The sequence below is a fragment of the Staurois parvus genome, unplaced genomic scaffold, assembly GCF_062004578.1.
Source record: "Staurois parvus isolate SC_StPar_1 unplaced genomic scaffold, SC_StPar_1.0 ptg001842l, whole genome shotgun sequence".
Classification (NCBI taxonomy): Eukaryota; Metazoa; Chordata; class Amphibia; order Anura; family Ranidae; genus Staurois; species Staurois parvus.
Window position 1 is genome coordinate 390,626 of NW_028319638.1, and position 8,915 is coordinate 399,540.

Genomic DNA, 8,915 nt, shown 5'->3' on the forward strand with positions numbered 1-8,915 from the left:
TTCTGTGCTCACAGCATTATCAGTTTTATTCAACCCCCAAGTGACATTCAATCTTAGTACTTAGTACAGCATCCTTTTACAGTTATAACAGCTTTTAAACGTGAAGCATAGCTTGACACAAGTGTCTTGCAGCGATCTACGGGTATCTTCGCCCATTCTTCATGGGCAAAGGCCTCCAGTTCAGTCACATTCTTAGGCTTGCGCACTGCAACTGCTTTCTTTAAGTCCCACCAGAGGTTCTCAATCGGATTTAAGTCTGGTGACTGCGATGGCCACTCCAAAATGTTCCAGCCTTTCCTCTGCAACCATGCTCTAGTGGACTTGGAGGTATGCTTGGGATCATTGTCCTGTTGAAAGGTCCAACGTCTCCCAAGCCTCAGGTGTGTGACGGACTGCATCACGTTTCCATCCAATATCTCCTGGTACTGAAGAGAATTCATGGTACCTTGCACACGCTGAAGCTTCCCTGTACCTGCAGAAGCAAAACAGCCCCAAAGCATGATTGACCCTCCACCATGCTTCACAGTAGGCAAGGTGTTCTTTTCATCATAGGCCTTGTTCTTCCTCCTCCAAACATAGCGTTGATCCATGGGCCCAAACAGTTCTAATTTTGTTTCATCAGTCCACAGAACACTATCCCACAACTTTTGTGGTTTGTCCACATGGCTTTTGGCATACTGCAGTCGACTCTTCTTATTCTTTGGAGACAGCAAGGGGGTACGCCTGGGAGTTCTGGCACGGAGGCCTTCATTACGCAGTGTGCGTCTTATTGTCTGGGCTGAAACTTCTGTACCCACATCTGACAAATCTTTTCTCAGTTCCTCAGCAGTCACACGGGGACTTCTCTCCACTCTACGCTTCAGGTAGCGCACAGCAGTCGAAGTCAGCATCTTCTTTCTGCCACGACCAGGTAGCGTTTCAACAGTGCCCTTTGCCTTGAATTTGCGAATGATGCTTCCTAAGGTGTCTCTTGGTATGTTTAACATCTTTGCAATCTTCTTATAGCCATTGCCCTTCCTGTGAAGAGAAATCACCTCTTCTCTTGTCTTCCTGGACCATTCTCTTGCCTTCACCATGTTTGTAACCACACCAGTAAATGTCTAGAAGGAGCTGAGTATCACAGTCATTTTAAAGCTGCCTAATTGGTGCTTATTATGCTTGATTGCTGCTCGGTGACATCCACAGGTGTTTTCAATACCTGATGGAAAGCACCTGTATGAACCTCTGTTCTTCAGAGTGGTAGTCTTTAAGGGGTTGAATAATTGTGGCAATGAAGAAACCACATAAGAACCATTTACTACTGTATTACATAAACAATTGATGTCATTTTAGTTGCATTTGGGTAGTTACAACGTCCTTGTAGGATTTGATTCTGAATACAATTCCAAATGTACACTATAGTCCCTAAACCCCTTTACAGCATTGGGGGTTGAATAATTTTGGCCACAACTGTAGATGGTGCTGTTAAAGCAAAAAAAGTATGCTTGTGTATATATATATATATATAGTGACAGTGTGGCGACCTATCACAGTGTAGAAAGGATATTTCACCCGGGATTCTCAACAAGGCAGGTTGAGGGGCTCCAGGGTACTTGTTTAATACAAAGGAAACTGGCTTTTCACTTTCCTCCTTTGTTTGTAAAGCCCATTTTGGGACCCGGAGCCGGGAGATTTCAACGTGCTCTGGGAGGGATGAAATCTCCAATCCTGGGACCAGGTTTTGGGAATGGTCAGGAGACTGATTGGTCAGGTGCAGGGGCGGACTGACCATTTGAGCACTTGGGCACTGCCCAAGGGCCCAGGGTCAGTAGGGGGCCCCATGAAATGCCCATGGTACCTTTTCTAGGCTTTTTTGGGTGTGTTTTGAGTGTGGGTAAGGACACAGGGGCCCAATGATACCTTATTGCCCGGGGGCCCCATGAGTTGTCAGTCTGCCCCTTGTTTGGGAGGGATGAAATTTCCAATCCTGGGACCAGGTTTTGTGAATGGCCAGGAGACTGATTGATCAGGTGTGTGTGGGCTTCTTCTACCAACTATGCCAACCAACACGTGTTGGTTTTGACATAGGATACAGTATGTTATAATATGTTATTAGTAAGCGTGAGCCCTATAGACAATATTGACCCTCAGTTAACTGAATAATTCCAGATATTATAAAGAAGGGCAAAGGCATAAGTCACAGTGTCAACCAGAAAATGGCAGAGGGTCTTAGACTGTGTAAAGGCCCAACATGTTAGTCTGGGGTGGTCATGAACTTTTGGTGTCTATGAATTGTAGGGTGGAAAATGTGGTCAAGGGGTGCCCGTAGCGAAAGAAAGAGAAGAATAACACAAGGCCGACATGACTAGGTGAAGAGGGAGAAAAGACAGGAAAGGGTTAAGTTAAAGGGGAAGGGCTAAGAAAGATAGTAAGGTTACCTGATTGGTGTTAGTAGGTTTGGGTGGGATCATCCTGAATCTTTGGGGAGTTCTGGGGGGTTGGACGTGCCAGTGCTGGTTAGCAGCTGAAGAGAGAAGTTCCCACCCGCCCTTCCCTGGGGTGTTTGTTCTGTTTGGCTTGTTTAGTTTGGTGGCAGTTGTTGGTCTTGGTAGGTTGTTAATGGTTTGTGATGATAAGTGTATGGTTGGGACCCATCTGTGGTATGGTTGGGACCCATCTGTGGTATGGTTCGGACCCATCTGTGGTATGGTTGGGACCTATCTGTGGTATGGTTGGGACCCATCTGTGGTATGGTGTGCCCGGTTTGGTGTAACCAAGGTTTAACTGGAAGGTGGAGGTCTACCTGCGGAAGGTGTGTCCTTGTCTCTGAGTCGGTGCGTTGCAGCTGGAGGCCTAGTAGGAACATTAAGGTGAAGGTTCCGCAGGGGGAGATCAATATTGCTTTGGGTGCCTGCCTAGACCAACAACTCATTCCGTAAGTTTATGGAGGTTTCTGTTTTAAGGAATGTTTTCTGTATATTTAAGTTAAATTGTTAATAAAAGGCCATGAAGGCCATTTTACTACAGCAAAGTGTGGTCTCCTTTTATTGGTGGAGGGAGTGTTGGGAAATGGGGGGGTTTTTGGAAGTTGGGTAAGTATGTTTTTGGGGGTGTTAGCATTTGACAACACATCTCTTCTACACTATTCATGATCTAGTAGTTTTCATGTGCACCGTGTCTGTAGGTAGAAAGTGACTACTGGGGCATCTAGCGAACATGAACACCCCAATACATCATACACTGATATATGTTGGAAGAAAATGTGGGGAAAGAGGGGGGAGGGGGAAAGGGGAGGGGTTGTGGTAAAGGGGCAAAGGGCCTGTGGAGGAAAAAACAGAAGGTTAAGAAGATTAAACAATAATTTCATGGGAGGTTGTAGCAACATCAATTAGTGAAAATGGAAATATCTGGGTATGTATACAGAGATGAAGTAGCCATGCTCAGACTCACTAGGAGTAAGGGTGAAGACAAGGTCCCATGCATCTATGAGGGTGCTGTCAGTCCATGGAATCTTCAGAGGCAGGTGCAGGTGAAGTGTAATGGCCTCTCTTGTGGGTGTTTGGTTGAACTTTGGGTCCTGGTGAGGCCTGTAGCTTCTTGGGGGAGCAGGATGCTGCTCGATGTTTGGAGCCCTCAGTGTTGACCTCAGCTGGTGCAAGATGAAGGTCTTGAAGTGGGATTTGGAGATCCCTGGCGGACCTGCAGAGATAACAGGATTTCTTGTAAGAGAAGCGGACCGAGGAGGGAAAGCCCCAATGGTAGGTGACTTGGTGTTGTGCCAATATATGCAGGTGAGGCTTCATGGCTCTCCTTTTGGCTAGAGTAAGTTGGTCTAATGAGAGGTCATGGAAGATTTGGTAGTGGTGACCTTGAAAAACCAGAGTCTCCTTATGGTGGGACGCTATCACTAGTTGTTCATTAGTGCAGAAGCAGTGGAGTTTCACCACAATATCTCATGGGGGGCCCTCATCTGAATGTGGGGCCATGGTTCTGTGGATTCTATTCATCCCAAGACGCTCCATGGGTATCGGTAGAGCAAATTCTTGGAATAGCACAGTAATAGTGGTTTGGAGATCTTCCACAGTTTCAGGTATTCCTCAGGTGCACAAAATTCAAATGCCTGGCCCTGTTCTCAAAGTCCTCTAGGCCGGGCCTGGAGGGTGTAGTTTTCTTCTAGCAGGGCCTCTACTTCCTCCGAATGGTTGCTAGTGAGGATGTCCAGGTCATCTGCCCTCTATTCAAGTACTGAAGTGCATCGGCTTAAATCGCGAATTTTGCGGGTCAGTTTTTCAGTGATGGTGTCTGAGGTGATTTTTAGAGCCTTGGTAATCATCCGCACAATTTGGTAGAGTAGGACTGGCTGTGAGTTGTCAAATTGCAAAGCCAGGGCAGTCACACCAAAGTCAGTGCCTGACTAACCGTCTGTTGCAGCCACAGGCTGAGTCAGTTTAGGCGCATGGCATGTCAGGTCGGGAAGATGGAGGAGCCGCCATCTTAGAGGAGGCCTTGACTAGCACATCCCAGATTGTTTTCGGCTTAAGCTTTTGCTTAGAGCCACTGTAGACCATTGTGGATGGTGCTAGAAGATCTTGGCAAGTTGCGGAGACGGCAGGTGGTATCGAGTGGGTTGGGAAGCACTGCTGATTGGCTGTATGTCCTTTGGAGGTGTAGAGCTCTAAGCTTGGTCGGCTTCACGCATGTACCCCCCCATAGGTTTTTTTTGTGTGTTTCTTTATTCTTTACATTTTGTTTGTGAAGAGTAGGGATACTATGTACCCCTTACTCATTCACAGAGGGAGTGGTATCTGGACCCACTTCTTTTTAAAGAGGGCCACTAGACTATGATAAGCCCCTTGCCTACAGACCCCACAACCACTTGGGCCAGGGTTGTAGGTAAGAGGCCCTTGTCCTCATACACATGGGACAAGGTGCTTTGTCAGGGGGGTTTCCCCCTGACAAGGTACCCTCTCCATGTTGACCTGACCTGGTATTGTTAAGGAGGGGGCACGGCACACCCTGGTTGCCCTGTTTCCTTGACAGCAGGACTGCATTCACAGATAATAGGTTGGTAAGGATTTTGGGGGGACACTGACATTTTTTCTTGTTTTTTTGTGTGGGGAACCCTCTTAAACCCTCCATGTCTGGAATGGATTTTAGGGAGCGAAATCTCTGGTTTTGTTTTTGTTTTTTTTTGTGTAGGGCTCCCCCTTAACACCCATAAAAAACCTTCATCTAGAACAGCGGTTCTCAACCTGGGGGTCGCGACCCCTTTGGGGGTCGAACGACCATTTCCCAGGGGTCGCCTAAGACCATCGGAAAACACATATTTCCGATGGTCTTAGGAACCGAGACACCGCTCCTCTGACTCAGTCGATGTGTGGGCGGGATGACACGCTGCCCTGTCACCTGGCCACACCTCCGGGATCCCTCAACAACTCCGCCTCCTTGCCGCTGATTGGCCACCGGAACTGTAGCTCAGGAGAGGCATAAAGGCGGCCAATCACCGGCGAGGAGGTGGAGCTTGGAGAGGAGGAGCCGAGCGGCAGCGCGCGTAGATCTAAGAAGATCGAGGGAACTGCCGGAGTAAGTGAAGAGGAGAGCGGCCAGAGAAGGAAGACAGCTGACAGGTAAGTGAGAGAGCGAGCCCAGGCTGGAGCAGGGGTCAGCAAGGTAAGTATCATTGGTGTCAGTGGGAGGAATAGTGCCCCATCATTTGTGTGACTAATACCAACAATGGGGCACTATTTCTCCCACTGACACCAATGATGGGGCACTATTTCCTCCCCCCCCGCACTGACACCAATGATGGGGCACTATTCCTCCCCCCCACTGAAACCAACGATGGGGCACTATTCCTCCCCCCCACAGACACCAACGATGGGGCACTATTCCTCCCCCCACTGACACCAAGAATGGGGCACTATTCCTCCCCCCACCGACACCAACGATGGGGCACTATTCCCCCCCCTGACCACAAAGATGGGGCACTATTTCCCCCTCCACCACACTGACATCAATGATGGGGCACTATTCCTCCCACTGACACCAATGATGGGGCACTATTCCTCCCACTGACACCAATGATGGGGCACTATTCCTCCCACTGACACCAATGATGGGGCACTATTCCTCCCACTGACACCAATGATGGGGCACTATTCCCCCCACTGACACCAATGATGGGGCACTATTCCCCCCACTGACACCAGTGATGGGGCACTATTCCCCCCACTGACACCAATGATGGGGCACTATTCCTCCCCCTGATACCAATGATGGGACACTATTCCTCCCACTGATACCAATGATGGGACACTATTCCTCCCACTGACACCAATGATGGGGCACTATTCCCCCCACTGACACCAATGATGGGGCACTATTCCCCCCACTGACACCAATGATGGGGCACTATTCCCCCCACTGACACCAATGATGGGGCACTTTTCCCCCCACTGACACCAATGATGGGGCACTATTCCTCCCACTGACACCAATGATGGGGCACTATTCCTCCCACTGACACCAATGATGGGGCACTATTCCTCCCACTGACACCAATGATGGGGCACTATTCCTCCCACTGACACCAATGATGGGGCACTATTCCTCCCACTGACACCAATGATGGGGCACTATTCCTCCCACTGACACCAATGATGGGGCACTATTCCTCCCACTGACACCAATGATGGGGCACTATTCCTCCCACTGACACCAATGATGGGGCACTATTCCCCCCACTGACACCAATGATGGGGCACTTTTCCCCCCACTGACACCAATGATGGGGCACTATTCCTCCCACTGACACCAATGATGGGGCACTATTCCTCCCACTGACACCAATGATGGGGCACTATTCCTCCCACTGATACCAATGATGGGGCACTATTCCTCCCACTGACACCAATGATGGGGCACTATTCCTCCCTCTGACACCAATGATGGGGCACTATTCCTCCCACTGACACCAATGATGGGGCACTATTCCTCCCACTGACACCAATGATGGGGCACTATTCCTCCCACTGATACCAATGATGGGGCACTATTCCTCCCACTGACACCAATGATGGGGCACTATTCCTCCCACTGACACCAATGATGGGGCACTATTCCTCCCACTGACACCAATGATGGGGCACTATTCCCCCCACTGACACCAATGATGGGGCACTATTCCCCCCACTGACACCAATGATGGGGCACTATTCCCCCACTGACACCAATGATGGGGCACTATTCCCCCCACTGACACCAATGTTGGGGCACTATTCCCCCCACTGACACCAACGATGGGGCACTATTCCCCCCAATGACACCAACGTTGGGGCACTATTCCTCCCAATGACACCAACGATGGGGTACTATTCCCCCCACTGACACCAACGATGGGGCACTATTCCCCCCACTGACACCAACGATGGGGCACTATTCCCCCCACTGACACCAACGATGGGGCACTATTCCCCCCACTGACACCAACGATGGGGCACTATTCCCCCCACTGACACCAACGATGGGGCACTATTCCCCCTACTGACACCAACGATGGGGCACTATTCCCCCCACTGACACCAACGATGAGGCACTATTCCCCCCACTGACACCAACGATGGGGCACTATTCCCCCCACTGACACCAACGATGGGGCACTATTCCCCCCACTGACACCAACGATGGGGCACTATTCCCCCCACTGACACCAACGATGGGGCACTATTCCCCCTACTGACACCAACGATGGGGCACTATTCCCCCCACTGACACCAACGATGAGGCACTATTCCCCCCACTGACACCAACGATGGGGCACTATTCCCCCCACTGACACCAACGATGGGGCACTATTCCCCCCACTGACACCAACGATGGGGCACTATTCCCCCCACTGACACCAACGATGGGGCACTATTCCCCCCACTGACACCAACGATGGGGCACTATTCCCCCCACTGACACCAACGATGGGGCACTATTCATCCCACTGACATCAGTGATGGGGCACTAGTCCTCCCACTGCAAAATTACAGTTATGAAGTAGCAACGAAAATAATTTTATGGTTGGGGGTCACCACAACATGAGGAACTGTATTAAGGGGTCGCGGCATTAGAAAGGTTGAGAACCACTGATCAAGAATAAAGTTTCTGGTATGATTTTTTTTTCATTCTTCAGCAAAAGTGACAAAAAATACTGGTAACTGAAACTTCCCCACCAGCTTCTTTGCTTTGTAGAAAAAAGTCCCCTGAAATACATACCAGACCCCTAGGAGAATTTTTACAAAGAACACCAGGCTGGTAGGGAAATTACATTTATCAGCAATTTAAATAGTATTTTTACTTTGTAAATATCCCCATTTTCTGTACTACATACTATACATTTAGAGATTGTATAGATGCTCCACTTCACAGGCAGATTTAGGACATCCCCCAAATATGTTATGTAAAGGAAGTGGGAGTTTTTAATGTTCCACTTTATTAATAAAGATTCAGCGCCCATCGACTTTTTTGGGGTTGGCATTAAAGTGGTAGAAAACTCTTCTTAACTTTTACCTGCAGGGAAGCTTATAATAAAGTTTGACCAGAATATGGATATAGCCACTGGAATCAATAAACTAATATGTGAAGTTGTATATATATGTGAAAGAGCAGCTAATCCAACCCTTAACCACTTCCAGTCCGGACACTTTCCCCCCCATCCGGTCCGGACACTTTCCCCCCCATCCGGTCCGGACACTTTCATCCCTTTTCCAGTCCGGACACTTTCCCCCCCTTCCAGTCCGGACACTTTCCCCCCCTTCCAGTCCGGACACTTTCATCCCTTTTCCAGTCCGGACACTTTCCCCCCCTTCCAGTCCGGACACTTTCACCCCCTTCCAGTCCGGACACTTTCCTCCATTCCAGTCCGGACACTTCCCCCTCTTCCAGTCCGG